General features: G+C 39.4%; 1 long non-coding RNA gene across 4 annotated transcripts in view; it reads left to right on the top strand.

Moving 5' to 3' along the window:
* The window catches only part of LOC140167952 (uncharacterized), a 41,572-nt gene that overhangs the window by 15,195 nt on the left and 13,125 nt on the right, over positions 1–13,252 (top strand). For 2 of the 4 annotated variants that reach the window (XR_011861101.1, XR_011861102.1), the window contains exons 3-4: positions 559–655; positions 2,975–3,075. This is a non-coding gene — a long non-coding RNA (uncharacterized lncRNA). Of the gene's footprint in view, positions 1–558; positions 656–2,974; positions 3,076–7,176; positions 7,305–13,252 lie in introns of those variants that run through there. The other 2 variants (XR_011861103.1, XR_011861104.1) reach the window with 2 other exon arrangements.

Below are 13,252 nucleotides of genomic sequence, written 5' to 3'. Positions count from 1 at the left end.
AATAAAAAGATATATCAGGCCTTATGTGCAAAGAAATATGACCCTGCAAAGAAGCTATTTATAGTAGAGGTGGGCTATATTATGGGTCATATTAGGTTATACATGTAGTTTTAGATCATTTCAAAAACAATTGATGGGTACTAATCATTTTGGGGAGAAATCTGAAAAAGTGCTAAATTTTGGTGGCAAGTTCTAAGTTTCATAAAATGCTCTCATGCATACAAGGGTCAGCAAGGACCTTATTATAATAGTTGTGTGTGTTTCATTGAAAACTTTTAAGCATGCATGTAGTATTAAAGCGGCACATCGTTATAATTACAGTCTGATTTTTAGGAAATATTTGAAGTGCAACCTTTTTGGAAAGCGCCACACAGCTCAATTTTGCCAAAAATGGCAGTAAAATGAGGGGTCATGGTGAGATGAAAGTTGCAGAAAATGATACCTAAATACTTATAAAACTTGTTTTTGAGAGGATATGGCAGAAATAATACTCGACACTTTCTGTGGAAACAAAATACATCCACTATTATATAATTACATATTGTAATTCTTTTGCAGTCCAGGCTCATTTATCAAGGATGCAATGGCTCAAGCTGTTGTAAGGGCCTTTCCCTTTCTTAAGGATCTGCCCGGATGTACAGCTCATACAGGCTATGTAAGTATATATTATTAGGTGTCAAACAAGAGACATTTTTGTGTGACAAAACCAAGTGAATTTTTACTCACTACAATATTTCTGACTACAATAGGTATGACTGATATGGTTATCTGATCCACTTTCCCGGGAGATGGGTTTCCAGTGATGCTTAGACTCTTTTGGAGTCTTTAAAAGCGGATCATATACGTGGCTAAGGAAATATGTGCCCTACTCTCTGTTTAAGGTCTTGCTCCCCCTTCTTCTTATCTCCATGGCTTCTCGAACTTCTCTAGACGTCTTGTTGTGCTCCCGCCCAAGGATCTTTGAATCATCCCAATAACATGGTTGGCCCGGGCAACATGATCAGAAATTGCTGATTTGGTCCGTTCTTTTTCTGATAACTTGCGTTCAGAGCGAGTGTACTTTTTGTTAGTGGCCTTAGCCACGTATATGGCCACACATATGATCCGCTTTTAAAGACTCCATCACCGGAAACCCATCTCCCGGGAAAGTGGATCAGATGACCATATCAGTCATACCAGATGAAGTCCTCCGATGTAAAGGACGAAATATTGTAGTGAGTAAAAATTCACTTGGTTTTGTCACACAAAAATGTCTCTTGTTTATTTAATCAACAAACCTGATGAACTTATTCAACGATATTAGGTGTCAAACGAAAAAGAAAGCCCTGCTCTATGTGCAAGCAGTCTTTTGAAGTAAGGTCGGTCGGTCAGTTGGCATACTTTTTTTCTTTACTTTTTGTGGGTCGCCAGCATGTTGACACTTAGCTTTTGCTTGGATGTATGTACAGATGTCCCCCATCAACCCTTTCACGCCAAAAAGGTGAACCAAGAAAGCAAAGTCTGATTTTGATGCCGCTTGGCATGTGGGTAGTGACAGATACAAGTGTTACCCATGCAAACTGATGACAGAAAATATGCATATTAATGAGCTCATTTGCATATTTCTTCTGATTGAGACAGTTGTGCTTGTACATTGCAATGTACACCCTTGCTGTTCCTGTATCTTTGCAACTGCTTGAGGGGATCTGGTCCAAGGCGGCATTTGGACCTCCGCTCACGCCACAGGTGCACATGTGTGCTCTTCAGCATCCTCCGGGTCCTCAGAGATAGTGACAGGAAGCCCTGTCACAGTCTAGATCAAGGAGGGACCACTGTATTTTTAATTTTAGCTTCCACTATGCCGCTCAATTCATTGTATAGACAGTCTGTTTGTACATGTAGATTCAGTTGGCCTAAATTATATTTTTTTGTTTACTTCATAGTTATATAACAATTGGTGATGGATAGAAGTGGGAAATGTGAAGTGGCCCACAGGTTTATATTCTCTGAATATAGCAAACGCTAAAGCTGAGAACCGCAAAATTCTTTTTTTTAAGCACCCATGGCGGATTTTACATTAAAAAGTTTCCCAAATGCCAAATCTGGGTCGGTTGGGCCTCGTAGAACATGGTTTTCTTTTTTCGTCACCTAATATTTTCATATACTGATCTCTCATAGCTCTGATGATCTGTTTACATTGCACAAATGAAGTTCTGGGATCCGCACATGTCCATTATAAACTTAAAGCCATATTATAACATTTGCTGAAGAGAACGCCCTAAAAAATGTTAAATTCTGGTTTTTACATGGTTGTAATGTACTTAAGTAAACAGAGATACCCTTTACCACAAATGAAGGCCTTCAAATAGCTGTTTGAAAGCCTTCACTGAACAGGTAATTTAGCCTTCAGATATTAGCTGTTCAAACAGCCTTCAAAATGACGAATTAGTGCAGATTAGGTACAGCTAGCTAAGCTAAGCTACTGGCTGTTCAAACTTCTGCTAAGTAACAGCCTAGTGAAGGCTTAATTAGCTGTTCACTTTGGTAAGGGACTCTGCAAAAATCAAGACTGTAGGTACTGGAGTTTTGTCAAAATCCGAAATTTTGAATAAAACGAAGGAACCGAAAAGTTGAAAGGTATTTCAGTGTCTATGGGCACACAGATTAGCTGTTTTCTAGAACTACAAATGGGTTTGTCTTCATGATTTTCATTGCATCCCTACATGGGATTTTAATCTTCCTCTTAAAACGGCTGGTCTTACAATGCTACATGCATAACTGTGTACAGTATTTTGCAAGAATGCCTTTTGCTGTTTTGCAGGGTTTAGGCATGCTGTGCGTACACCACGCATTATGCAATCACTATGCTACAGCAAACTATTTTTCTACTCGAGTACAGCAAAAGTCAATCTTGCAAAATACTTATACTCATATAAGTATAAGTGTTATACTCATATTAAGTAATGCTAGTATAAATAATTTCTATTCATTTTAGGAAGCATGGTTTTGTCAAGGTTCAAGTGGCTGGCCAGGGAGAGGAAGAATTGAAGCACATACAGTTGAAATATGCCAGGACTTGCAAGAATGGTAAAAAAAGTAAGCCTTGCAATTAGCTAAACACCACTCCAATGAAGCCTCATTTAGAGAATAAACGATAGGAATTTTTGTTTTTACTACTGTATCCTCTACCGTGTGATAGATGACAGGCAGGTCCAATATTTTGAGTAATGGATGCGGGCGCAGCCGGTACCCACTACGAAAAAAATATTGGACCTGCCTGTCGTCTATGGATCATAGGTAGAGGATAGTAAAAATGAGGCTAAGTCCATTTTCAAAAAATCAGAAAAATATGAAGATCAAGAGATCCCAAGCTAATTTTTTCAGTTCTTGCAGAGAATTACCTCTTCTTTGATGAAATCCTATTCGGAGAGTCGTGTGACGTTGGCGCGCAATAATACAGGCGTGCAAAAATGTGTGAAAATAGGAAATTTTGACCTTTGACCTCTGTTAACTCGGTGCGCCAACGAAATCCCAAACATTTTTTGCTGAAAAATGAAACTTGCCATGGAAGTCTTTAATTTCAAACTTGTTCGGACTTGGGATCTTGATGGCGCAGCCCGTTATGATGCTTTGAAGTTTGCACGAGGGCGCTTTTCATCAAATCATTGGATTTGCTGATTTTGTGCGCCATCAAGATCCCAATTTTTTCTTGGTTTTTGTAATGTAACCATTTGGTACTTTACAAAAATGCAAAATGCAGGTTGGGATGATGATGGCGCACGATGTTATGCACCTCCAAAGTTTACCATTTGCAAGTAAGGCTCAGAGAGGCTGAAATTTCAAGAATTTTTTAAGCTGAACGAGGGCGCTGTGCACGCTCATATTTTACATGTGAGTTGTTGGTGCTAATATGTACCAAAATTATTTTTTAGAGAAAATTCTATTTTTTTTGTATCACAGATGGGTACATAATAAGGGAGATTGGCTCTTAAAGCCCATTACACTGTATATAAACATGGGAAATTTCAAGATGGGGAGAACAAAGAGCATAATGAACCTTACATAGACCCTATACTCCCCTTAATTATGAATGTGTTTGCCTAGGGATATTCTCCTGTGTAATAGTTTTATCAATAATATATGGATAGACTATTCGCATTGTCTAGTCAAGCATCTGCAGGTCAGACTTTTCTGCATTTAAAAAAATAACATTAACATTTTGTTGTTGTTGTTGTTATTTTGGAGGATAGGGGCCGGTGGTTATTTCTTAACCTATTTATTTAATTAAAAGTGTATGACCTGAAGGACAGCATCATCCCCAACTTTTCACCATCAAAGGACGAATTTGGTATCAGAAGAAAGCCCATATCTTCTTATTACCCTAGTCAAATATTTCCTTCAGATATTATAAACAAAAATGTTTGAAACAATGTGGTCAACCACATTTGCGTACTTTAGTAAAATACCCCTTTATAAAGAATTTCATGGAGCGTGCTGACAGTTGACAGCAATATTGGAAACAATCACGGGTACCTATTTTCATTATAACAGTACATGGTAGGGGTGTGTGTGCCATATTGTGTGGATGGCGCTCGTCTGGCTGCTCATCACATCGGGCTGGAAATCAACTTGATTGTTTTACCGTATTTGACTCGAATTTTTAAATTTTACTTTATTGCTGCATTTATCTGATCATCAAGAATATTTTGTGCTGCAGAAACTGTTTTAACTGTTATGTTTTGGGGTATTTTACTTCATTTTCGTCTCGACTACTGTGCTCTTTTATACATTGAGCTATTGCGTGTGTACAATCTCCGCATATTGACGTTTTTCAAAGTTGAAAATCTTTTAAAAACCAGATTGTCTCAGCATCAGGGAAACTTGGGCGTTCATGTGCAGCCAAGTCTGGACAATTATCCTATCAGTTCCACTTGAGCCATATCAATTAAGTGCTCTTGAAACTTATGCTATTGATTTGGGTCATGGTATTGGAATGTTGTAGGAGTTGTTGTGTTGTTATAGCAACAATCCCAGATTCCTGGCCATTCAGATGGCACTTTAGTGGGGTGCAGCCAATCAGGTATCTGCTTTAATTCCATTTCTTTTGTTGTGTTCATACCTTTCTTAGTAAGCCACTTGCATTTGCTCCTCCGATCATGCTGGACCAAAAATCCCACCCACCCTCCCAGTAGCTGGAAGGGTAAATCAGTTATCTCATTTGTCAAAGATGCTTCAATAAAAGTATGTCAAATTATGCTACTCTCCGCTTTGTCTGGAGTTTCTTCAAATCCTGAAGAATCTCGTCAGTAGATTGTCTCCACTTTCTACTACGCTGCGTTGTCTGGAGTTTCTTCAAATCCTGAGGAATCTCGTCAGTAGATTGTCTCCACTTTCTACTATGCTGCTTTGTCTGGAGTTTCTTCAAATCCTGAGGAATCTCGCCAGTAGATTGTCTCCAATTTCTACTACGCTGCGTTGTTTGGAGGTTCTTCAAATCCTGAGGAATCTCCTCAGTAGATTGTCTCCACTTTCTACTATGCTGCTTTGTCTGGAGTTTCTTCAAATCCTGAGGAATCTTGTCAGTAGATTGTCTCCACTTTCTACTACGCTGCTTTGTCTGGAGTTTCTTCAAATCCTGAGGAATCTCATCTGTAGATTGTCTCCACTTTCTACTACGCTTTGTGCTGGCTTAATGAATGCTTTGTATGGAGTTCTTCAAATCCTGAAGAATCTCGTCTGTAGATTGTCTCCACTTTCTACTACGCTTTGTGCTGGCTTAATGAATGCTTTGTATGGAGTTCTTCAAATCCTGAAGAATCTCGTCTGTAGATTGTCTCCACTTTCTACTACGCTTTGTGCTGGCTTAATGAATGGTTGTATGGAGTTCTTCAAATCCTGAAGAATCTCGTCTGTAGATTGTCTCCACTTTCTACTACGCTTTGTGCTGGCTTAATGAATGGTTTGTATGGAGTTCTTCAAATCCTGAAGAATCTCGTCTGTAGATTGTCTCCACTTTCTACTACGCTTTGTGCTGGCTTAATGAATGCTTTGTATGGAGTTCTTCAAATCCTGAAGAATCTCGTCTGTAGATTGTCTCCACTTTCTACTACGCTTTGTGCTGGCTTAATGAATGCTTTGTATGGAGTTCTTCAAATCCTGAAGAATCTCGTCTGTAGATTGTGTCCACTTTCTACTATGCTTTGTGCTGGCTTAATGAATGCTTTGTATGGAGTTCTTCAAATCCTGAAGAATCTCGTCTGTAGATTGTCTCCACTTTCTACTACGCTTTGTGCTGGCTTAATAAATGCTTTGTATGGAGTTTCTTCAAATCCTGAAGAATCTCGTCAGTAGATTGTCTCCACTTTCTACTATGCTGCTTTGTCTGGAGTTTCTTCAAATCCTGAGGAATCTCGTCAGTAGATTGTCTCCACTTTCTACTACGCTGCGTTGTCTGGAGTTTCTTCAAATCCTGAGGAATCTCGTCAGTAGATTGTCTCCACTTTCTACTACGCTTTATGTAGAGTAATTTATGCTTATTTGAAGTATCTTTTTGGCTTGATTGTTTTTGTCAGTGGATTATTTCATTTATTAATATTATTTTATAGTAAATTTTGGCTCACTTTTCAATAATTACCAGCTTATATAGGGATTTAAAGGTTTAATTCATTGATAGAGTTGGCATTGTTTCTTCTTTTGGAGATTTCTGTTTATTTAATAATTGCGTTATAAATATTGATTTCCAATTCAATCCTCTGTTTGATCCAAAGAGGTATCTGTATTTGGTTAAATGTGATACAGAAGTCAATTCTTGCATGTCCAGCCTGTATGGTTGGCTTGTTGTACACATTTTTCCAATAATTCTTGTATTGTGTTATTAATAATATTTATTGGAAGATAACTAATTCAGTATGGTTATTTCTATTTATATTATGTCAGGTCTTAATTGCTATGAAAGTGCTATGAAATCTATCATTATGTATCTCAATTATATTTATGTATATGAATATAAATTGTTGAATGGTCATAAATAGCTTAATAAATGGTCCTCATGATCGTGAGGGCAATGCGGAGTCTAATCAATGCTTTGGTGTTGTGTTTTCCTGATGTCTTGAGACAATTACCGTATCGAAAAAGTATCGACATATCGATTTGTTTATAACTAGTACTTTAACAATTCCTACTCTGCAATACACCAATTCCACGCTGATCAATATTGCGGAAAGTGTGATAAACACCTCAGAACAAGGTTGATGCACAGACATGGAACATCATCAATGAGCTTGGTATATCTGCCAGAAAGAAAACCAGACGCGGCTGTCGAGCGGGTAAATCTAGAAATAAACAGCAAAAAATCCCCTCGATTGTTACAATTAGTCACGATTCAATACCCGATTGCCAGACGAGCAGGCCTGCAGTGAATCATTCCAATATATCCCTATCAACCATAATCAGCAGAGCGCTCTAAACGAATGTAAAACTGCTGAAAACTTTCCGTAAGACAACCAAACCTCATATTCAAACTAAAGTTGCTACATTCAATGTGATTTTATAATCAGAAAGGAAATTGATATTCTCACCATTCAAGAATCGTGGCTATGTGGTGACGAGCGAGACAATTTTACATTTGCGGACATATGTTACACCTTGCCTAACTTTGACTATTTCCAGTCGCCTAGAAAATCCGGAAGAGGCGGTGGAATTTGTTTCATCCTCAAAAAAGGATACCATCCTGTTATCAATAAGGGTACAGTGTACCCGAGTTTCGAATATATGGATATGACAATCTCCCAAGGATCTTCTGTCAGGGTGTTTAATATATATCGCCCACCACCCTCCTCGGAAAATAAACTTACTCAGTCTATGTTTCTCGAGGAGTTTGGGACATTCCTTGAGACCATTTCAGCCATACCTGTCGTGATAATTCTCCTAGAGGACTTCAACTGCCACGTTAACGACGCAGACGACCGATTTGCCAGAGCCTTCCAAGATCTGTTGGACGCGGTTGGTTTGCAACATCATATCAATGGCGCAATGCATAAATCAGGACATACCTTAGATTTGATGATCAGTCGTGACACATCTAATGTCATCATAGGTGTAGTTGAAATAATTCCAGAGATATTCTCTGATCATTATCCTGTTGGCTGCTACCTCAATCTACAACCCCCCAAAGCACCCAGAAAGACTACGAAATAATCGCAAAATCAGAGACATAGACACAACTGAATTCATGCGTGATATTGAGTCATCGTCACTCTATACTAATCCTGCATCTGATCTGGAAGAACTGGTTAACCAATATGAAACGGTAATGGGCATGCTCCTCAATAAGCACGCTCCGCTTGTTGAGAAGTCTGTAATTGTCAGACCGCACTGTCCCTGGTACACCGACGAACTACGATTGGCAAAGCAGAAGAAGCGTCAGGAGGAAAGAAAGTACACCAAATCCTAACTTGAAATAGACAAGCAAATTTATGCCGATCATAGCAAAAGCTACAAGACTATGCTTGAGACGGCAAAGCGTAACCATCACCGATCCAAGATAGAGGATTGTGACAGCAAGGAGTTGTTTCGCGTTGTTGACAAGTTATGTAATCCCGCTGCTGAAACTAGCCCTTCCCAAAATTTGCTACATACTTCGATGAAAAAATCCGGAAGATCCGCAATGACTTGCACTTGGTTGATCAAGACATCTTCTGCAACTGGAGGCTCCTGTGTTAGCTCATTTGAGACTTTTCGTGAACTTTCAGGTGATGACATCCGCGAAATCATTATGGATTCTCTCACGAAAAGCTGTCCGCTTCATCCTATCCCAACTGATCTCTTCAAAAAATGCATGGAGAGTCTTCTCCCTGTAGTCACCAAAATAATCAACCAGTCGCTGTCTCTAGGAACTGTGCTTTCGAGTTTTAAAACAGCAACAGTGTCTCTGTCGCTGAAGAAATCAAATTTGGACAAGAGCGTTTTCAAGAATTATCGCCCGGTTTCTCAATTGCAGTTCATGGGTAAACTTCTGGAGAGGTACGTGTTGCCTGACACAAGTTCAAGAGTACTCTATGTCCAATGATCTTAACGCGGAAGCCCAATCTGCGTACAGGCCCAATCATTCAATAGAAACGGCATTACTATGTGTCCAAAACGACATCTTGCAAGGACTTGACAAACATCAGGAAGCAGCGCTGATCCTACTGGACCCAAGCGCTGCTTTTGACACCATGCATAGACCAGGTAAGACCACACCATTCTCCTTGACAGACTTCAAGAGCGCTATGGTATTTGCGGTGCAGTTCATTCCTGGTTTCGCTCTTATTTGGATAGTTGAACTCAAACAGTTATCATTGGTGATTCTGAATCGCGTCCTCGAAATCTTGTTTATGGTGTGCCTCAGGGTTCGGTTGCAGGAGCTCCACTTTTCACATTCTATAGTGCCCCACTCAGTGACATTATAAAGAGCCACAACACCAGCCATATCATGTATGCGGATGACACCCAAGTTGACCTTCTTTTCCATTCAGATGACAAAGACTCCGCCATTCACCAAGTTGAACAGTGCGTGAAAGACATAAAAGCCTGGGCTGTCACTAACAAGTTGCAATTTAATGACTCTAAGACTGAGGTACGTACTGCACCTAACCACACGCTTTAAGGACACCAGCTGTAACATATCGATCCAGTAATTATCAGCGATTCCGTTGTTACCCCATGTTCGCAGGCTCGCAACCTTGGAGTAGTGTTTTGACGAACATATCACGATGGAATCTCATATTTCCAACATCCTTTGTGCAGGGTGGGCATGCATCTATAAACTGGGCAAGATCAGGATGTTTTTGGACCGCTCATCTACTGAAAGGCTAGTGCATGCATACATAACATCTCGTATTGACTCATGCAACGGCTTACTTGCTGGACTACCCACAAAACAATTGCATCGCCTTCAAAGACTCCAGAATGCCGCTGCCAAACTTGTTTCGTGTACTAAGCTGTGCCAGCACATCACCCCAGTTCTCCTTGAACTACACTGGCTGCCAGTTTGTAAACGAGTTCAGTACAAGGTCTTACTTCTGACTTTTAAGTGTCTTCACGATCTTGCCCCATCATACTTGAAGGAACTGATCAATTGGTACGAGCCCGCGCACGCTCTTCACTCAGCATCTCAAAACCTTCTGAAGCAACCGTCTCGAATGCCGCAGAGTCTCACTTATGGCGCAAGAGCTTTTGCTGCGTACGCTCCTGCATTGTGGAATGAGCTTCCTACGAGTATCAGGCATCAGAATACCATTGGACAATTAATTTAAATCAGTTCTAAAAACAAATTTGTTTGAGCAATATTTTATGTAATTGTTTCTTGTTCTGCATGAAGATCGTGTGTTATGCAGCTTTCGGATTGTTTCTCAATTGTTTCTGTTCAAGTTATCAGTAATAGCTTTGTTTTTATTATGCTTCTGTTCCCTTGTTCGTGGTGTCTGCTCCTTGGCGTTTGTTTGTTGTTCCTTTTTTCTACTCGGAAACAATTTATTTGGCTAATTGTTGCAGGCACCCATGCGGGGGACCAGTTAAGTTTTGGTGCATTGCATTTTATTAATGTTTTTACGTTTCGCTTTTTCTAATGCATGCATCGCCCAGTGGTTTTTGTTCCTCCCCGGATGGGTTTTTGCATGCATTAGCACAATGTGAACGTTCCTCGCATAACCATTTTCCAGTAGTATTTTTAATTGTTATTACAATATTATATATGCTTGCCTTATATGTATGTTTTTGAATGCAATTGTATAAGAAATATTATTCTATGGTATAACTTTTTTAAGCAATGTTTTGATGCTATTACTGCCTTGATTATATGTGGCATGTTGTATGATTTTATCTATTGTAGTTAATTACTTTTGTATTATACTGTTATAGAATTTATTTGTAATTTGAATTTCGCTGTTGTTTTAAAAACCTGTTTTTATAGCGCCTAGAGGCTGCCTTTGCATGCATTAGTGCGCTTTTAATAAATGTCTTTTATTATTATTATTACTAGCGGGATACCCGCGCTTCGCGCGGGTCCCCGCTAGATGGGAGCGTTCACCATAACAGGAATAATTACTGAACAGGTCGTACTTTTTTGTCCTCATTTTAATTGAATTTTTCTTTATAGTACCGCTTCATGTTGTTTATACAACAAACATCTTTTTCCTGTATTTATTACGTCCTCTCATAGCGTGTCTGCGGACGTGTTCACCCGTTATCATAATCCCGTGACCCGTCCATGTACCTTTTTGTCCTTTATTTTTCCTTCTTTCCGTATTATCATGTCCACTGGTCTCTGGCTCGTAGTCGCGTGGCTCTGCGCCGTTTACGCGCCCATTGGCGTAGTGCGCATTACGCACGAGGCGCCGACGTGCTGCCGGCCAGCTGCAGTGACGCGTAAGCTGACAACTGATTTTCATAACAAAAAACCCGTTTTTACCCATATTTTCACTGTTTTTGCAGCCAATTCTTGACCGTTTTCAACCAAATAAAGTTTATACACGTTCCCGTATATTCATCGATCTCCCGTATGAATTTGGCGACATTTGGATCGAAACTGACGGAGCCTTTCCATGATACATAGATACATAGATAGATAGATACATAGATACATACAACATTTCCCTATTTATAGTAAGACTAGTTGCCGTCCTATACCTACAAGGCTACAACACAACGCTACCAGTACAGGTCAGTTACCCGGTACCGATTGTGAGTGCCTCTGTGTCATGTCATACAGTAGGTAACAATAACTGCATGATGCATGAGATTTTAACTGTCCACCTGGCGATGGCCGTCAATTGCATGCCTGGTTATTGATTTAAACAAAGCAATCAGGTTGTAAGTGCGTTACGTCACATGATTAAATATTCATACCAATCTTGAACGGTTGGAATACATGGATTATCGTATCTTGTATTCAAACAGTGAACGGTATATGAATAATTAAGTAGGTGACGTATTTACAAACTTTACGGGCGTGTTTGTTTGTTTGTTTGTTTGTTTGTTTGTTTAAATGGTCGCTCTGTGTGGAGACACGCTTGGGTCCTGATGGGACCAGGCTCAAACAAAATGCTCAAGCCAGGCTAAAAAGCCTATATAAGCATGCTGGCCTGTATATGGAAAGAGAACTGAGAAACAGATTTGAAGAACAAGGAAAAGAAGGCCACTTTGTTTGTCTGTTTGTTTGTTTGTCTGTCTGTTTGTCTGTTTGTCTGTTTGTTTGTTTGTTTGTCTGTTTGTTTGTTTGTTTGTTTTTATCTACCCAAGATACCATTTACGGTGCGATTTGCAAATCACCCGTTATGCATCACCGTAAAATGGGGTAACTTCGGTCAGCGAGGTAACTTTGGTCGGTCAAATATAGGCCTACTTTTTTTAATGGTCATATTTTCGTACAGCAATTTTGTTTTTAGTCATATTTGGTGTCAGTTTGTTAAGAAATTTATTTGGAAGAAATAATAGTCGCTCATGTCCAATTTCCTCTAAATTTACGAAAACATCGGGATTTGTGACCAAAAATGAGCATTATTTCAGAAAAAATAAAAATCGATATCTGTGAGCAAGGATGTGTGCTTGATTAATTTTGCAAGGGGTCAAATGTCACAAAAAACAACAACTTGCCCATATACAGTGAAGATCAATTTTTGTGATTTTTTTTTTTCTTCATGGTAATACTCTGACCAAAGTTGCCCCAAATGCGGGGTAACTTTGGTCAGGCTACTTTTAACCTCTAGGGCACCCTTACAAAATTATTAAATAACCTTTTTCAACTTCAAGGTGTAGAAGGGAACCCTAATGTCATAAAAAAAGAGTTAATTAGAAATATAATTGGTTTGGTTTGGAAGCAGTGGTTTAAAAACTCTGAAAAGTGCATGCCCAAAGTTACCCTATTTTACGGCATCTTCTGTGAACACGCGAGAGCCATGGCCTGATCATTTACGGCCTGCATCATTTACGGCCTGCATCATTTTCTCGGAACGCACAAACAGCTGTCTTCTTAAGATAGAAGTTGCGGGCCTAATAAAACAACAGAAAATATTTCACAAATTTAGAAAACATCTGTTAGGAAAGTTTGTTTTTGATGCTTTTTTGTTTGTTTGTTTTTTCCGCTATCTACTCAAGATAGTATTTATATTTTATCATAGAAAGATAAGTAAGAAACTACGGGTTGACAATATTTTGTTAGGCCGGATTTACCATAGGGCCAGATGGGCCCGGGCCCAGGGCCCCCAAATTTTTGGGATGCCCCAAATTGCCCTGT

This window comes from Amphiura filiformis, chromosome 13, assembly GCF_039555335.1.
Source record: "Amphiura filiformis chromosome 13, Afil_fr2py, whole genome shotgun sequence".
NCBI lineage: Eukaryota > Metazoa > Echinodermata > Ophiuroidea > Amphilepidida > Amphiuridae > Amphiura > Amphiura filiformis.
The sequence above is the reverse complement of the archived record's forward strand: the minus strand, read 5'-3'. Positions and strand labels throughout refer to the sequence as shown.